This window comes from Rousettus aegyptiacus, unplaced genomic scaffold, assembly GCF_014176215.1.
Source record: "Rousettus aegyptiacus isolate mRouAeg1 unplaced genomic scaffold, mRouAeg1.p scaffold_m13_p_4, whole genome shotgun sequence".
Lineage (NCBI taxonomy): Eukaryota > Metazoa > Chordata > Mammalia > Chiroptera > Pteropodidae > Rousettus > Rousettus aegyptiacus.
The window spans coordinates 125,359,685-125,378,554 of NW_023416307.1; the positions used below are offsets into that span (position 1 = coordinate 125,359,685).

The 18,870-nt window shown below is 44.4% G+C and overlaps 1 protein-coding gene across 3 annotated transcripts in view; it reads left to right on the forward strand.

Moving 5' to 3' along the window:
* Positions 1–964: 964 nt before the first annotated feature.
* Positions 965–18,870, forward strand: part of NMNAT3 (nicotinamide nucleotide adenylyltransferase 3) — a 93,339-nt gene continuing 75,433 nt past the window's right edge. For 2 of the 3 annotated variants that reach the window (XM_016141908.2, XM_016141911.2), the window contains exon 1: positions 1,053–1,186. The gene's annotated coding sequence lies outside the window, so the exon portion shown is untranslated. Of the gene's footprint in view, positions 1,187–18,870 lie in introns of all 3 variants that reach the window. The other variant, XM_016141909.2, reaches the window with a different exon arrangement.

Below are 18,870 nucleotides of genomic sequence, written 5' to 3' on the forward strand. Positions count from 1 at the left end.
CGGCCCAGAGTCAGCTTTATAAAAAACATTCTACATACTTAGCATTTATTAATAGGAAAAGCTGCGAATTAAGTGTGCAGCAATCACAAAACCTTTACATCACCTTTGACGTCTCTCTTATTTGCACACTCCAATACACTCCATTAGAAAATCCTATTTGCAGAAACTGATGAATCTTGACCTTCACCCTACTGTCCCTGGCAGGTCTGAGATTTATGGAGGGCTCTGGGTGAACAGAGGAAGCCAGGCCACATCGGGGAAGCAAATTTGGGAAGTAAATTACCTAAGAAGATCTCAGGGGATAGGGACCTGAATTTCTAAGACCCCAGAATTTTGTCATGATTGTTTTTCTCGTTCTAAATAAATGCTTATTTATAAGCCTTAATTCTAAAGGGCTTTCTTTCCCGCCTCCCTACAATTTTTTAAGCTTCAGATCCCTAAGAACCTTCATCCACTCCAGGTTTGAGGTTTCAGAGCTCACCAGGGCAGGACTTGAGATGCGTAAATTTGTCACGAGAAGGATGGCAGGGGCACAGGAAGAGAGTAAATCCTCATCTAACATGGCAGAAAGTCAATAGATAAATCCAGAAATTGCTATATAAGCTTATTTTTTTAGCGACAAGAGGTGACCACCAGAAGACCTAAATGGAGAAACTGATATAAAGGGCTGTGTGTGGACAAGAGAGCCCTGTTGCTTTCTTTATAGGAACATCTAGATAATTGTACTTCGTAAAAAGTATTCGCGTGTTATATTTTTAGTTTGATAATTAAAAAAAGAAATTAAAAAAAGATAAATAAAACGGAATACAAAACACAGGAAAATAAAAACCAAACATGCATGCTACACAAAAGGGCCAGTGGGTGGTAGCAGGGGTGGGGGTGGAGCAAAGGGGCAGGGCACAGGGCTAAGTTTCCCTGGGACTCCGCCCACAGCCGGGAGCCAGGGGAGCGTGGGGGTCAAATTCGCTTTAGACCCGCCCCCCAGCGCGTGGTTGGAGAGGGTTTGTCCCGGGGCTGCCCCTCTGCAGAGGTCCCTGTGTCCCCAGACCAGGCGCTGTCCCCGTCCGGCCCTCGTGTGCAGGACTGCGCGCGGGCTGAGAGCCCCGGTTCCGCGCGGCCGATGTCCCAGCCCCCGGAAGTTCCCCGAGGCTCGCCGAGCGCCTCTGAGGAGCCCAGTGTCGCGCAGGTAAGCGCAGCCGGGGCAGGCCCGGATCAGCCCGCCTCTGCCCCCGCCGGCACTCGCTGAAACCTAGGCGCCGGGGCGACAGGTGGCGGCGGGGTGCGGAGCCAGACTTTGAGTCCCGAGTCAGATGGACTCAGAGCGCCGCCGTCCTTTTACCGCAGCGCGCCGCCCATTCTCCCTTCAGCGTTATAACCTAACCCCATTACTGCTGTGCGGGCGTGAGTTCAGATGCCACCTTCAGCAGTTGTGCACTTCACAGATATGAATAAATATCCTACAAATTTTTATCGCGTGCCACTGACGTAAGTGCCGGGCGTATAGTGGTGGTTAAACGAACGTTGCGCGCGTCCCCGTGGAGCACACAGTCTAGTGGGAAAGGCCCACACTTAAATGTAAACGTTAAAACTATAGAGCTCTGAGGATAGAAAGTGTAAACGTTAAAACTATTAGAGCTCTGAAGATAGAAAGTGCAAGCTTCTAGGAAAGCATTTAACCGGTGGTCCCGATCTGTAAAGAATGCCGGACCTCGAACTTGAATGTGAGTCGAAGAATTTCAGGGTGGAGAAAACAGCAAACACATTTTATTGGGAGAGAATGTGACTTGTTTGAGTAAAGGAAAGTCAGTGGGGCTGGCCTGCAGAGAGCTGGGGGCAGCAAGTTCCTTAACTTCCTCCTCTGTAAAATGGGACCATTCCTACCCATTGACCATTGAGACTTTGACTGTAAATGACTTCATAGTGTTCAGATGGGTAGTAAGTGAAGTAAAGGTGAAGACCTTTTTGGATGGAGCAGGATGTTGACCTGGACTAAACAATGTCCTGCCTCTGGGCAAACTCACTTCCCCTCTCCTCAGAGTCCTGTTTCCTTATCTGAATAGAGTGTCAAACAACCTGGTCTCTAAAATGATGACTGGTTTAGTCATTCATTCTGGAAACATTAACTGGCTCCCACCTTACATGGGCTCTGAGGATTCAAAGAGAAATCAGACAGGCCCTGCCCTCCTGGAGCTTATCTGGGGCAGGCTGGGTGAAGTATACTGAGTTCCAGCCTGCTGGGCTTGGTGCTATTGAAGCCCAGAGGAGGGAGTCTTTATCCTCTGGCCTTGCCCCAGAAAGCCCCTCTGCTTCTGGCTAGTTAATCATTTTCCAGGAAGCCTCACTTGTTACTGACAGCTCAATGAGACCCCCAGAACATAAGGCTCACATTCTTCCTCTGAGCATCAGTTGCTTCCTTTCATTGGTGGCATTACCCCCTAAAATTGACCAGAAATCTCCCCAGAGGCAGCAGCCCTGATGGTCCCTCGCTGAGGACCCCTCAGATCTCAAAACTCCAGGGATTTAGGAGAGGGTCATGGACTTCAGGAAATACCTGTCAACTGCTTGGTGTATTTGATTGTCTCAAACAACCCCAATTCCTTCTTTGGCTCTGTTTACATTGTTGGCGTAAACAGATTTTCTCCATGAAAAGTGGCTGGGAGGTCTAGAGAGTGGGAGAGCACAGTCGAGAGAAGTCTGGCACCATTTGTAAGTGGTGGTAAAGGAAAAAAAAAAAAAAAGACAGAGGACAGATGCTAACAGAAGGGTGCTAGAGAGGAGGGTAGAGAGGGCAGTCTTTCTGCTCACTCACAGACCACCAGGGCAGTCCCAGACTTGGAGAGAAGGAGAGCACTAGGCTAGGCATTTGCAGATTCTTATTCATTACTTCCCAGCTCTGTGACTGACCCTGAATAGCTCACTTGTGATCTCTTTGTATAAGCTGAACACAGTGCTTGGCATATAGTTCACCCTGAAGAAATATTAACTTCCTCTTCCCCTAAATGAACTAAAATACGAATAATAATAGTGCCTACCTCAAAAGGTTATTATGAGGATTTAATAAGTTAATAATGTACCACAAATACACAGAGCAGTGCCTCATGTAGGAAATTACTACTACTGCTGCTGCTATTATTATTCCATTTTCTGGGCAAAAACTGGTGAATTAAGGTAGGCGGAGGGCCAAAGGTGGGGGCCTGAGGATGGCTCTGAGGGACTGTACTGGGTGATTAGCAGGGTAGCTGGGTTATCTGTTGCCAGGGTTTTACCAGAAAACATCAACCCTGACAGGAGAAAAGGGGTGTTCTGCATGATAAAGGGCCGCCTGAACAGCCACACTCACTGTCTGAAAGCCCAAAGACTCAGGCCAAAAACACAGCAAAAGTCATGGGGGAAAACAAAGGTTGAAAAGATTTTAAAATGTCTTGTTTTTATTAGTCTCCAACCCACAGCTGGGTGTGGTGGTCCGGTGAGGGGCTGCTCTTGCCCACCCCATGCTGACCCTGCCTTCATATGGTAATTGCCTGAGACTTGTCTAGGAGATGTGGAATCCAATTCTTAAGTCCTGTGTGTACAGCAGAGTACTGAGCCCATAATGAATGAATAAATGAACGAACGAATGAACATAAACCTATTAGGCAAACATCCCTGTGTTGAAGTGTGATGTTGAAAGAAAGGAGTATGAAAATGCTAAGGACCAAGGATTTTTATGTTGCAGCTTCATGGTGAACAGATAAAATTTCCTACATGACCTCGCATGTGCTCAGTTTTTGCATCTGTAAAATGGAGATCATTGTTCCTAACTGATAGGGCTGTTATGAGTATTAAGTAATGCTCATATATGTGAATTGCTATCCATAGTGTACAGCACATGATATTAGTGCTCAGTCAATACTAGCTGCTGCTGTTATATTTATTCATCTTCCCCATGATCTCTACTGTGGTGAGGAACGGAAGGCCACAGACACAGATAGGTGATGTTTCTGAACTCTCTCCCATCTGGAAGCAAAGACTATCTGCAGATGCTAAACAGACAGGTTGTGTGAAATGAAGTCAACTTTATGTGCATTTCATTCATTACTTAACATACTTGAGTATGTGAAATCGTGAAAGGAAAAAAACCTGCAAAATTATAATTTATGTGCCTTTCAAGTTCAGGTATTTTATCATCTAGATAAATCTTCCATGCATCTGTGTTAAACCACTTTAGGCTGTCGAAGCTCTTAAATAAAGTGGCTTGTCCTGACCAGTGTCTGTCTTTGCTCGTTTATCATGGTTCCCTGGTGAAGACAGACAGATCGCATTTTGCAGGGCAGCTCTCAGGATGGCAGTTCCTGCCCCCCTGTTTTAACCATGCAGTTCTGCATGGTGGTGTTTAACAAACCACAGTGGACTCATGATTCCCTCATTATTGTCTCTCACATGCACATAGACCCACAGCACCGATCTAGGAACTAGGAACAGAAAGGCATTCTGTCACTACTATGAATCTGGGGAAATTAGCTCCAGGGAAATCTAAGGTTCTCAGAGATGGGTTATTGGGTGAAAGTGCCTTGGATGAGGTTGGCAGTGTCTTCTGGAAATGAGAACCGCCTGCTCTTTCTACCCAGTAGTACCTTCTCTAGGCCAGGCCTCCTGCCCAGTAATAATCTGATCTGCCTCCCTATTGTCCCTGCCTCTGGACCTAGAGCCAGAATCCCTGGACCACCTGCCTTCCCATAGTCCCAGTGGCCACCTCGCCAGGCATGCCCTTCTCCAGCTTCCCTGGAATGACATCCTCTGCTGGGCTGTGAGCACGTCTGCAGCTATTGGATTACGTGTTCCTGGTACCCAGCACCATGCCTGGCTCGCTGTCTTCCCTCCCTACCCCCTTTCTTCCTTCTATAAATCGTTCAGACAGTGTCCTGGGGATTAGACTGCTGAGCCCAAACAACAGTTTTAACCCTCCCCTGGCACACAGACATGTAAGACAGATTAATAACAAAGACAGAATTAACCACATATATACAAACGCGATGTCAAATGATAAACTGGATTAACTGCCATGAGACATAAGCCTGGTGTGCCAAGAGAATCTGTAAAGGTGGGAAAGATATAGAAATATAGTCAGTTTTAATATCGAGTATATCCATAAATGGGTTTTTTTTGTTTTTATTGAGGTAATATTGGTTAATAACATAAATTTCAGCTATACATTATAATTCCATGTTTGTGTATACTACATAGCGTGCTGACCACCAACATAAATACTGATTGAAGACTTTTACTCATATATTTATATACCTTTGAAGACTGTTGAATGGTCTTTTTCTATAAATTCTGGTAAACAATGTTTTATGCTACTAAGTTGTTTTACAAGGATGTCTATATATTTCCAAAAGTAATTGTGCTTTGCCTTCAAAATAGGAAAATAATGCCGATGCTCCAATTTACTTACCCCTTTAGGGTTTACAAAGCCTCTCCTTGGATGTCGTCTCGCTGGGCTCTAGTGCTCAGCAGTATGCAGCTCAGGGTAGATCTAGTGCAGTGGGCGCTGGAGCCCTCTCCCATCTAAGGGACAGGGTCCACTTGAGAGCTTGTTTTCTCCTTCTTCAATAATCCTGGGCACACCAGGCTGAGGTTCCAGTGTAGATTTTATCATGCTATAGTTTGTGACCTGCCATCTGAGAGGGAAAAAAAGGTCAAAGCTGACTGCTGTTGTCCAGAGGGCAGGACTACCTGTCTGCATGCAGATCCGTACCATCCCAGCACAGTACCTCTTGAGGAACCGATGGTCTTTGAAAGGGACACCACACCTGCCTTTAAGCCCATTCAGTTCCACTGAGACCAAGTAGAAAACACTAAAAGGCCAATTTTTAATAAGATATGCTCCAGATAGCCTCAGGAAATATTCTTTTTCCATAACTGAATATTATTGTATAGTTATTTTATTTGTTTGGCCAGTGCTATTGACAAAATACATCTTTGATCTTCACCAGTCTCAGATGTAGACCTTATTATTACAAGAGATGAGTTGCCACTTTCCCCGAAGCAAAGGAAGAGGACTGACATCGCTGTGCAAAAATTAACAAGGCCTTGTGCCACTCTCGGTGGGCTGGATTTGACTGCCGCATTCTCAGGGTACAGCTGTAATAGGATTGTAATCGTGCAGTCTGAGCCATGGGGAAAAGAAGTGGCGGTAGAAATCACCCTTCCATCAGGCTGACACACAGTGACGGTATTTATGCCTCTTGAAAGTGCATGTTAAGTGGTGGGTATTTATAAAAAGGGTTCTGAGGAGTAAATGTGTCCATCACTCAACCTAGAACATTTTAGAGCTCCTAAGATGGTTTTAAATTAGAGCCAATCTTCCTTCCTGCCTTCCCTCTTCCATCAGCACCACCTCTCCTTGCTTCCTCTTATAAAATGAACTGTCAAGGCAGGACACAACCAAGGTAGGAGTGTTGGAACTGACTTGCAGAAGTGGAGTTAACATATTAAAGGCACACACGTGAGGTTTAGTGCCTTGATTCCAGTCCCTCCCACCCAGTCACAGTGTTCAGAACACAGGAGAATGTGGAGCAAAGCTGACCAGCGTTCAGCCTAATCACATGCTAGCCACAGACAGCAGCAGCTCTGCTGTTAGCCAGTCTGCTCAATGAAAAGTGTTTGCAGCAGGGAGTGAAAGAATGATGAAAACAAGTGATACAAACAAAACCAAATTTGGGCCTGATTAGTTGCATATTGGAAAGAATGTATGTCAGTGTCAACAAGGGAATCAACACCAGGCCAGTCAAGAGCAGGCTTTAAAAGGCTCGATGTTTTCTGTGAGCAGGTGATCATTAGGACAGAATGTCTATTACATGAATTAGTGTGTATGAGTCTAAACTGAAATTGTTATTGACTTTTAAATGTTCATTTTAAAGATCAGAATTGATGTTTATGGCATGAACCTATACTTAGTATCAAAGACGGCTTTGCTTTTTAATTCTCCCATTTGGCCTTTTATGTAACTTTTATGATGCTTTGGTCATTCTTGCCTTAATCTGTTTTTGTGAGAAAAGGAGACCAGTGTCTCTTACCTACTTTATATTTTGTGAGTAATCAAAGGTCTGCAAATGATAAAGGAAAAAGCTGCCTGTTTCAGGTGTCACTGAAATGCCACTACCCTTTGGCTTCTTCAGGGATTCTGTCTTAATAATTTGAAAAGTGAAAAGAGCTACTGTATAAAGATGCATTGTTATTTATAATGGGGAAAATTTAGCAGTGACCTGAATATACAGTATAGGAAGATAGTCAAATTACGGAATACTAGGTTGATGCAATATTATGCAATATTTAAAAATATGAAGGTTAGCAATGTGAGAAGCTGTTACATGCTCGATGAGCAGAATGCCACTACATTAAGATGTATGCAGGAAAACAGTCTTCGAGGGAAGCCTCAAAGGGGACAAGAATTGCATATGAACAGTGGAACTATGAATAACATTTTTGCGTATTTCAAACTTTCTGTATTGTTTTATTACTCCTGTAACTTTTAAAAAATCCTCAAATAAGCCAAGTTAAATTGCGATCTTTTTGCCGTTTGCAGTTTTAAGGGCATGACATTTGTGGCCTTATCCTGATTAAATCTTTGAATCAACGATTTCGAAAGATTAGCTATCTGCCTCCATGTCTCTGATGAAGAGACATATTCCGGGCCACTGGCTGAATGTCCTGCAGATATGCTTTCTCTGGCCTTGTAGACTCAGATTCTCACGGTTTTTAAGGCAAAGAAGGCAACTCAACTGCTCCTTCCTGCCCTGTAGTTTCATATCCCTCTGCCAGCCTCTCTTCTCCTTGTTCCTCACCTGGTCCTCAAGGGTGAGGTTGGGGTGGGAGGGTTGGGTTTGCAACCCTTGGGAGCCTCTTTAGTGAAATTTCAGCATCCTTTGCCCCCCAACACACACACACTCTAAGTGAGCAATTGAGCGATTGCCTGTGGCAGCCCTATGTTGCTTGGTACTTCGGTACCTCAGGGATTGCACTGCCCTGAGGTACTATGGTACCTCTTAATGCCAATTTTCTCTGTGTTGGCCCAATACCTGTGTATCCTCTTCTGCCTAGTGCTGGCAATGGCCTAGTGTTTAGTCAAGGGCATCCTAAAACAGCAGCTCTCAAATGCACTCATTTGGCCAAACATTAAGAAATCATGACATGTGTCTTCATTTGAAACAAGGATTTAAGTCTGCACAGTTTATTTGGGAGGACATCCCAGAAGCACTAGTAAGTGGGGAAATGAGCCAGAGGAACACACCATCAGGCAGGTCACCAGTGTGGACCACTGGAGTTCCAACCTGCTGGGAGTTCAGCAGCCAGTGTAGAACACCCATCCCAAAGTCAGCCTCTTGTGGGGCTGGGTATGTATACATCACTACTGTCCCTCACTGGTTGAGCATTTGAGCATTGCTCCTAGGGGGAGTGAATTCTCCCCGGCAGCTTTCCAGCTTTCGGTCACCAGGTGAAGCACCAGGGCAAAGAGATGCAGATGCTGGAATGCGAAAGTCAAGCTGGGTTCTCTAAAATAGTGAGGTCCGTATCACTGACAGCATCACTGACAGCGTTGACTGGGACACTCCCTAAACACTGTGATGAATGTTATAAGTATACTAAACTGAAAATAACCAGTTCCATAATTCTGTGCTGAACCAGAGATCTGCTTATACTAATTGAAGACTGCATTAAGTAGTAACCAACTGCAAAAGGTTATGAAAAATCGTGGGAAGAAACTTTAAATAAGAAAAAATATTACCATATTATTTTGCCTGTGAATTGGGATGGACGACCAATAATTGATTTAAGTGGCAGAATACTTGTGTTCTGCAGCTATGTAGTGAGACCCAACACTTTAAAGAGGGCCTGAGTGTTTTTATAAGATATATCTTTATCATGGCAATGTTTTCCTCTTTCTTGTAGCTCAATTTTTTTCTGTTAATTTCTCAAGTACATCGAGATGATCTTAAAAGAAAAATTCATTGGAAGAACACATTTAACCTCATTTCTATCAATCCATGATTATATCTCTAGTGCCATGTTTTAATATTAATGCTGGATTTACCATACTGACACTAATATCAAAGGATGAGAGAGAATTTCTTTAGTTATGGCTTTAGGCACTGTGATAAATGTTTTGTAGTCATTGCCTTTATATAGAAACACTCCATCTCCAATTAAAGATTTAGTAAGCTCTTTATCAAAATATCTTTTCACAATTGAGGCGTACAAGATGGTTGTACTGACATTTCAACTTAATTCACTCTATAGTTTTGTGGTTCCCAATCCTTTTTATATCCTTGTTTTTTTCTATGCATGGAAGAGGAATAATGACAGAAGTTTTGGGGCATAATGTAGAGAAACATTCTCCATATGTTTATTATTATCACGTCAATTATAGTATTTGTCACTACAAACGAAGGCCTTACTCCAAGAAATGATTTAAAATTATTCATGTAGCGCTCTCAATAGGGTTTAATGGCTAAAGCACATGTGCATTTTCGAATTTGTATAGAAAAGATTCATGATCCTGATGTGTTAGAGAAATGAGGCCATTTCCCTTTAACCTGTTATTCGGCATCTATTCCATAAAGAACGAGATAGCGTAAACCTGGTGTTCAGGCCCGGTTTCCGTGTCCTCTGTGCATGGCAAACGTCACTCACCGACTCCGAGCCTGCTTCCTCTGCAGGGTGCTCTCTGCAGCCACTGCTGTTCATCAGCAGTGGCTCACCAGATGAAGCCTGTGGGCACCCTGTGCTCTCGCACACCTTCTTACCCTACTTGTCAGTGCTGTGAATGGTCCACAAAAGAATCTTTCCTAGTCTCTCTACAAAAAAAAGGATGAATTCAGGAGGTAGTTGAATTGATTACCTGGTGCCTTTTTAGTCACCTCTCTGTCATGCAGACAGTATTTAATTTGTCCTTTCTTTTTTTCCTTCTATGTTGTGATTTTATCTTTTCCTTTCTTCCTTTTTCCCTCTAATGTTGCTTAGAATATGAAGCAGAGAGCCCCAAATTATTTGCTATTTGGTCTCATAAACTTTGGTTGAAGCAGTTTGTATTAATGGGAACGCATTGAGATTTTTAAATTTTTTTCCTGCATGTCCTGCCACTCTACTATAGATCACCAGTGACTTCTACATCGCCAAATCTTCTGGGCTTTCTCCATCCATATTTTCTGTGCAACATGTGATACTTCCGGCCATGCCGGCCCTTCTTTCTTGGATTTTCCTTCTTCCTGTTTCTTTGATTTCTCCACCTGCTGCCCTTTTCTCTGCTGGCTTTTTCAGTGGGGCATCCCCAGGGTCCTAACCTTGGCCTCCCCTTGTTTGTACGCCCACCTGGACGACTTCATCCACGTTCCCCATTTTTAACTATCACCTTTATATAGACACCTCCTGCATCCTCATCTTCATCACACACCCTCTCTGGAGTCCAGACCTTTGTATCCAGCAGCCTACTGAATAGCCCCTCTCGTTATTCACATATAGGTATCTAGAGTCAGCATGTTTCACTTGTTCTAGACTATACCTCTTCTCATACAGTCAGCTAAATACTTGTCCCTCTTAGGTTGTATCTCCTACCTCCTTGTAGTCATAGGTAAACTATTCTAAGCTTGTCAGAAAGCTTCCATCTTGGAAAACCAAGTGTAAGACAAGGGCACAAACCAAGAACTACCCCTCAAAGCTTAAGGGCTTTAAAAGACAACAATCATTTAATTATTTTCTCTCACAGTTCTGGGAGATGACTGGGCTCGTCAAGGCAGGGCTCCCTCTGGGTCTCTCATTCAGGGGCAGTCAGGTGGTGCTGGGGCTAGAACTGTCTCGGAGGCTTCCTCACTCCAGCCATTGGCTGGAATGCCTTGTTCTGTGGCCTGGGTTCCTCATAGCATGGCAGCTGGGTTCTAAGAACAAGTATCTCAAAAGTACCAGGTAGAAACTGCATCACCCCTCAAAACCCACCCCCAGAAGTCTCAAGAGCATCACTTTTGTCATATTTACCAGCCTGCCCAGCTTTTAAGGTGACAGAACATAGACCCATCTCTCAATGGAAGGCACATCACACTTCAGCTATATTGGAAAATACATTCTGCCATAGTCCCCAAACATGCCTAAGTATTTCTTTGAGAACCACCTGAAATGCCACAGAAGCTTTGTTTTATTTAATTTTTTGAATAGGTAACATATTTACATGATTGGAAATTTCAGAAAAAATATAAATGTAAACATGTACAGTGAAAAACTAAGGTTGCTAATCAGCTGACCTTAAAATAATCTTGGATCATTCAGATGTGATTGATGTAATCACAAAAGTTCTTATAAGTGAAAGAGGAAAGATGGAGAGTAAGTCAGAGTGACACAATGTAAGAAAGACTGGGCTGGCTGTGACTGGTTTAGGAGACTGAAGAGGGCATAAGCCAAGGATTGTGGCAGCCTCTGGAAGCTGGTAAAGGCAAGGAATGGATTCTCCCCTAGAGCCTCCGGAAAGGAACACAGCCTTGCTAACATCTTGATTTTAGCCCAATGAGACTCACTTCGGACTTCTGACTTGCAGAATTATGATTTAAAATGTATGTATTTTTTTAAGCCACTAAGTTTGGGATCATTTGTTATAGCAGCAACAGGAAACTAATACATCTGTAAAGGGGGATAATCATTCCTTTCTCAAAATATTGGAGTGTGGAATCAGGGAGATAATGTCTGAAAATTACCCTGCAAATCTCCTAGAATGCAGCAGATGCGCAATAAATACTAATGTTGCTGGTGGACGGTCATGGCGGTGGTGATGGTGGTGATGGTGGTAGGCAGTAGTGATTATTAACACAGAGTAAAGGGAGAGCAACTGATGGCAGGTGTCTGAAGAATCAAGGTTGGTACCTCTGAGGTGCGGTTCAGGGCTAGTAGGAAGCCAGTAAGAGATACCAGATGGCGTAGGAGGGTGGCCAAAGGGAACCCTTCTGCTGTGATAGTCTACAAGGCCTTCCTTCTCCAGTTCTTCAGCACTTCATCTGGCAGCACCATCCTACATCAAGGAAGCAGGAGTTAGGGAAGGGCTGACCCCGTGATCTCTTCCATTAGGCTGAACCATGCCTGAGAGATCTGGTAGGATGCAGGCCTCTGTCTGCTTGGCCCTCACTCATCTAATACCTTTGGCTGCCTTTAGGGCCTTAAAGATTATTTCCATCACCCCCAGTGTCAGCAGCTGAACTTTAGTGAGCTCGTTACAGCCCAGGCAGTATGCTGGGTGCTCTGTGACACAGCCTGTATCACTGTCTCATTCAGTCTTCATGACAGCCCTCTGAGGCTGGCCTTATTACACAAATTAGAAGCAAGAGGTTAGGCAGCTTGCTCAAGGTCAAACAGCTTGTCAGTGGCAGAACTGGTCTTCTGACTCCGGATCCAGCCTCCTGGACAAGACTGATCACCGAGTAGGAGAAGAGAGATGACCCACCCACAGGCTGACCAGAAGGGGCTGAATTAGACACATCTCTGTACTGTGGAGACCCACAGATGAATGACCACATGGTGGAGCCAAGTTTGGGAGGAGAGGTGGAGGGGTGTGATGGGGCCAGGTGGGACAGTCCTTGGAGGGGCAGGCTCCGAGGGGAAGGCATGTTGTCAGACCTGAGTCTGGCTCCCCCAAGTGTACACTTGCTTTTGTTGAGCTGTTTATAGACAGTCCTGAGGCAAGTCACTAAGAGACAACTGGCTGGGTCTTTTTGGATGCCTGATCACTGGTTCCCTGCAGTGTGCCACTGTCCTTCCACAGGCGGGCTGACTCTTCTGTCGTGGCGGCATCCTTCCTCTGTTGTGTTATGATACAAGAAAAGGCCCGTGGTGTTTTGTGACATGTAGTCTCATGGTACTTAATAGGAATTCCGTCTATTGTGCAGATTCCCCCAGCAGATTTTCTTTGGCAAATTCTGTAATCTTTGGGGTTTTACATGAAAATTCAGTTTTCCAGCTTAACATTGGAATAGATAAACAGATTCTTTGATCTCCCACTCCCATTAGCCTCCTCTTTCTTTGCATTTTTCCTTATCAAAATAGCCAACCAGTGAAAAGGGGCAGCCTTCAGAGTGTTTGTTCTTCCCTTGTTTTCTTAATATTTCCAAGGACTTTGCCAAATCTGTACACCGTGTTGAGCATCTTTTAAAACAGACATCACTGCTAACCAAAAAGCCAGACTTCGCCAAGTACTGGTTTAGCTCTCTAAATACAATGTTATTCTTCAACTAAAACTCTATTTCTTTCCTATTAGCCTTTAGACATATGAATGCATAATAGGTGACCTCTGAGTGGTAATTTCATATATTCTTGGTGAAATGAATTGTATCAGATCAATATATCCGTAGGCTCATCACAGTTTTTGAGCTACAAGGGACTTTAAGATGAATCTGGTACAGCTCTGTTAGCGGAGGAAACATTCATTTTAACTGCATAGTCAATTCTCAATTAACAAGGGTAATGGAGTGGAAGGAGGTCAGTGATAATCAAAAATCGTGGTGAAAATGAAATTACAGTCAACACTGGAGTTTCTGGGAGCTGATTAACTGGTTTGTGGATTAATCGAGGTTAAGACACAGTGGACCTAGGATGTCATTGCCTTGGTAATTGGTCGGCAGCTGCTTACTACCTGGCTTCCACTTACCCTCTCTGTTCCAGGAAGGAGAAGGGCCTCTTGGGGGCTGGATCAGGCAAAGCTGGATGAAGGCTGCTTTTAGGGCTGTTACAGCTGCCCCCCGAGTACTGGTTCTCAAACTTGAGCTGCACCAGACCCACCTGGAGATCTTGTGAAGACCCGGATTGCTGGGCCCCAGCCCCAATTTCTGAATCAGTAGGTTGGGAGTGGGGCCTAAGAATTTGCATTTCTAACAAGTGCCCAGGTGATGTTAATATTGCCAGCTCAGGGACCACAGAGAATTGACTTTCTAAACCATTCCTTTCATCCCAGCTGCACATTATAATCACCTGGGGAGCTTTTTAAATCTTTTGATGCCTAGATAACACCTTGGCCAATTATATGAGAGGCTCTGGAGGTGGGAGCCAGGCACAGGTGTTTTTAAAGCTCCCAGGTGATTTTAATGTGCATCTGGGATTCATGACCACTACTCTATGTACCACACCTTAGTAATCTGCATACAAGTCTCCTGATTTTCTCCATATCTTTACCACCCCCGGTATTTGTTGAATATTTTTTAAATAAAGATTTTTCATGTAAACAAATTTATTTAAAAAGCAAACAATATTATCCCTTTCATGTAAGAAAACTAGTTTCATGGGCCAGATGTGGGACATACCTATAATACGAACATATTAAAGTTCTTGCCTAGAATCATCTTGCATCCCATCACACTTTGGGAATCTCTGCTCTAGGACTGCGCTTCTCTCCCACCTCTCCCCCCGCCCCAAAAGTGATGGACTATACTATTTCTGTTCTTCATTTCCCCTGTGGGTTGGGCAGGTTTGCGCTAAGTGAGCATGCCTGATCTTCTCCCCACAAAAGAAGTAGGTTGGAATGCAAACGAGAGCGACTTCATTACACATACTTCAATTAGGAGATAATCTTCACTTTTAGAAAAAGAATTCATCAGTGAGAGAGTAGATAAACTGTAGTATAGCCAAAGAATGGAATATTACTCAGCAATGAAAAAGAACAAACTACTGATATACTTGGATGAATCTCACAGACATTATGCTGAGTGAAAGCCAGATGGAGAAGATTATCACTGTATCATTCCATTTCTATTTAGAGTTCTAAACCAGGCAAAACTAGTCTATGGTGGAAACATTTAGAACAGTGGTTGCCTGAGAGAAGGGGAACAGAGAGATGGAGTGGAAAGGACACGAGGGGACTTTCTAGGGTGATGGGATTTTCCCTATCTAACAGAGGTTACAGTCGCATGGGTGCATGCATTTGTCAAAATTTAATAAACGGTGTCCTTAAGATTTCTGCATTTGATTATATGTTGAAAAAGGAAGGGAAATAAATACTAAACAAATACTGAAATCCAGTTAGTGATATGCATACTGAAGTGTTTAGGGAGAGTGTACTGCTGTCTGCAACTTACTTTGAAAGACATCAAAAAATAAGCTGGATTAATGGATGAATAGACGGATAGATATATGCCAAAATAAGCATAATAAAATATTAATGGTTGAATCTAATTAGGAGGTATCCAAGTGTTCATTTTAAAATTCTTCCAAATTTGCTGTGTGTTTGAAAATCTTTCATTGTAAATATTGGGGTGGAAATGACATATACATTCAAAGCAACAAACAAGTGCTTCGCCCGCATGCCTGAGCTCCCCAGCATTTGCCACGCCAGTGGGTCTTGCCAGGGACAGCTCCTGCAGAAGACGGATAGACTGGAGGATCAGAGGGGTGAGCAGGGGTGGAAAGGCGGGGTTCTTAAGAGAGGCTGCTGTGCTGGGCCCAGTTGCTAGAGGAGAAAGCCAAGGGCGCTTCCTTTCTTTACTTGTGTCCTGGAGGTTCCCCAGGAGGGTCACCTTGGCAGCAAGCCCTGGAAGGAGCTATGCAGAGGCTATGTTAGACATGACCTTCAAATACCACCTGGACCCCACCACAGAAAGACGGGTATGACTGTGTGAGGAAGAAAGGGGGTTTCCCAGACTCTTCCATCCAGCAGAACTCCAGAACATGCTGCCCCAATGTCTCACCGGATACCCTAAGCTTAGGGATGTGGCTGGAGGAAAAGTAGGGGTGCTAGGGCATGAATTACCATCATAGGGATCAGGCAGGTACAGTGGGCAAGAGCGGCCTTCTCAGGCCTGGTGGTGGGCTCTAGGGTGCCCTGTAGCACTGACCAGAGACCTGAGATACCTCTCTGGGCAGTAGGGTCCTCCCTCACTGCACACCCATGACACATCTCCACAGTGCCACCATACAACTGCTCCCACCACATATGCCTGCAGCACCCCCATGATATATCCCACAGCACAACCCCACACCATATACCCTCATGGCCTACCCCATGGTATACCCCCATAGCATCCCCCCGTGAAACATCCCGGGCATGATTTCCACCACAGTGTAGCATAGCCCTTCTGTCACTTACCCTTAACCCCCTACATCCACAGTACACTTCCCCATGAGGCATCCCATAGACTGTCCTCCATCAAACCCCTTCATGGCTGACTACCCCCCACAGAAGCCCCCACAACACATCCTATAAAATGTACTCTTGTATGACACCCCCTGCAATACACTCCTCCAACACAGCCCCAGCACAGTCTCCACTGGGCATGCACGTGCACACACACACACACACACACACACCTCGGACACTTCTGCTAAACTCTTAAATGGAGGACCCCTTCCCTGTACCACTGAGGGAAGAAGACTTCCACATTAGCCTGCTCTCGGCTTTCCTTGCTTGGGCAAGGATCTTGAGATACTCAGGGGGAAGAACAATTCACTCTTGAGGAAAGACTTTGTGATTGATGTCTAAAGGATGGTTAATATGCTGATTACATCTGTGTTTCCTGCAAAAGTGAATGAGCCCATCTGGAATACCAAAGAGCCTGGGGCTGGGGTGGAGGGGCCCTCTTGGTTTCTGCATCTTCATAACAGTGGAAAAGGAAATGCCTGCCCTTCGTGATCAGACAGGAGCATGTCCTTGCTCTGTGTTTCCCAGTACCGCATCCCTGCATGGGCCCTAAGCTTCAGACCCCCAATATCATCCAGTATTCTTGTCAGAAAAAGGATGATAATGCTTTTCTGCACAGTGTTTGCAAAGATTAAAGATAAAAAAGACAGTATAGTAACGGGCACAGTATAGATGCTGCCAAAATATGAGTTAGTAGACCTACAAAGTGCTTAGTCCGTACTATACTAAATAACTCTTAGCTATTGTCATTGTTACTATTTATTGATTTATTATGATTGTGATTTATTACTGTCATCCTGAGGGTTTGAAATGTGAGAAGAGATCAATATTTAGAACTTCCAAAGCTACAGTGATAAGAGTTTTGGCTTTGACCACAAATGGCATTTTGAACTATTAAGTAGCTACTTGGTTTTTTTTATATTCTTTTTTTTTAATTTAATTTTATTAATTTCAAGTATTCAGTACATTGGCTAGACATTTATATAGTTTATAAAACGATCCCCCTAATTGCTCTTTCTCTCCTCTGGCCCTCCACTTAGCCATTACATTAATGCTAACTGCATTCCCTATGCCGTGCTCCCCATCACCACGACCATCTATCAACTACTAGTTTGTACTTCTTTAACCCTTCACCCCACTTGTTTTTTCCATGTCTGTCCACTCCCACCCCCCACCCCTGGTAGAGGGAGAGCCTTGAGAGCAGGGACTGTGTCCTCCTTACCTGGTCCTCAGGACTGAACACACTCACACACGGAAAATGTTAAGAATTTGCATGGTTGGTATGGTACCTTGATGAGCAAATCATCCCCAAAATAAAACTCTTTAGTTCGTCCAAACTGCACTTTCAAAACAAAGCAGCCAACAGCACTGTCAGAGCCACAAAGCCGTGGTCCTGTTCTCATTTACATGCTACTCTGTCAATTAAAGTTACATGCAAATTAAATGGGACATTAAGCTGCCAGTAGGCATGCATCTCTGCCTGCTAGCATCCTCTTCACTTCAGTTAGTGACCTGGATTCATTGTCTCCCATCCATTCCCAAGGCTCTTCCTCACCTCCATCCCAGCCAGGACAGCAAGACAGCCAGATGTGACCCTGTGTCTGGTCTCATTTAGGAGAGGGGTCCGTGATGGCAGTTAGCGTGGCCGGATCCTCGTGGAGTTCCAATCATAATATGACCAAACATTTCAGATGCTTGGATGCATCTGAGTTAGTGAACATACCATCTTTAAATATTCTGCCTAGAAACAGGAAAAGCAAGAGTTAGTTCTCAAGAGCACAAGCATGTCACCTAAAGCAGCCCAGTTTTCAAGGAGTCATTCTTGAGAACCTTCGGAGCAGCAGTTCTGCTCTGGCTTGCTGCAGCCTGGGCTGTGGTTTAGCTAAACCGATGGCAGTGAGAAAGTGCACCTATCCAGGAGGCCTGGTCCAACACAGCCCATGAGGCTTGCATTTCATTTTGCAAACTCTTGCTATTATAGTGGCATCGGCGGAAGATGCGACAGTGCTTAATTCTTCCCTGCCTCTGTGGCTCAGGCTCTTTAGTAATTTTAAAGTGCTTCTTTTCCTTCTTCATCTAGAGAAGTAAAAATAATTATAATAGAAAATGGGTAATTTGCAGCTACAATGCCAAGCTGATAATCAAAAACTTGTAAATGGAAACATGAGCATATGTTTATCACTTCTTAAAATTAGAATGCAATTGAAAGTAGCTGTGGCCTCAAAGAGAGGGCATTGTGGAAGGGAAGGCAGGCTTAGTTTATTGGAGACCTGCCTGCTAATGAAGCTTTTAAGTTCTTGCCTCAGGAGTAGCTAATAAAGGAAGGTGTCCCTGGGTACTGCTCAGCTGTTCAAGGGACCCTCAGGTGATCACTTTCTGATTGATCACTTCCCTGCATTAAACCATGCACGGGCTCACCAACCACCACCATCAGGATCAAGTTCGACCTTACCATAGGACACAAGGCCCTTGGCAACCTGGCCCTGGAGAACCTTGCCATCCTCCTCATAACCTCAGTATTTTGTTTACCCTCTTGCAGCCCTGATGCCACATGGCCTCTTACATTCCCAGGCTTTGCAAGCACTGTTTCATCTTCCCACCTCGTTTATCTGCCTAACTCCTATTGTGCTTCAAAACCCAAAACTTGTGTTACTTCCTCCTGGAACCCTTCTGCACTCCTTTTGCACTTCTCTGTCAGCCTGGCTGGGCTGGGCGCCCTCCTTTGTGCACTC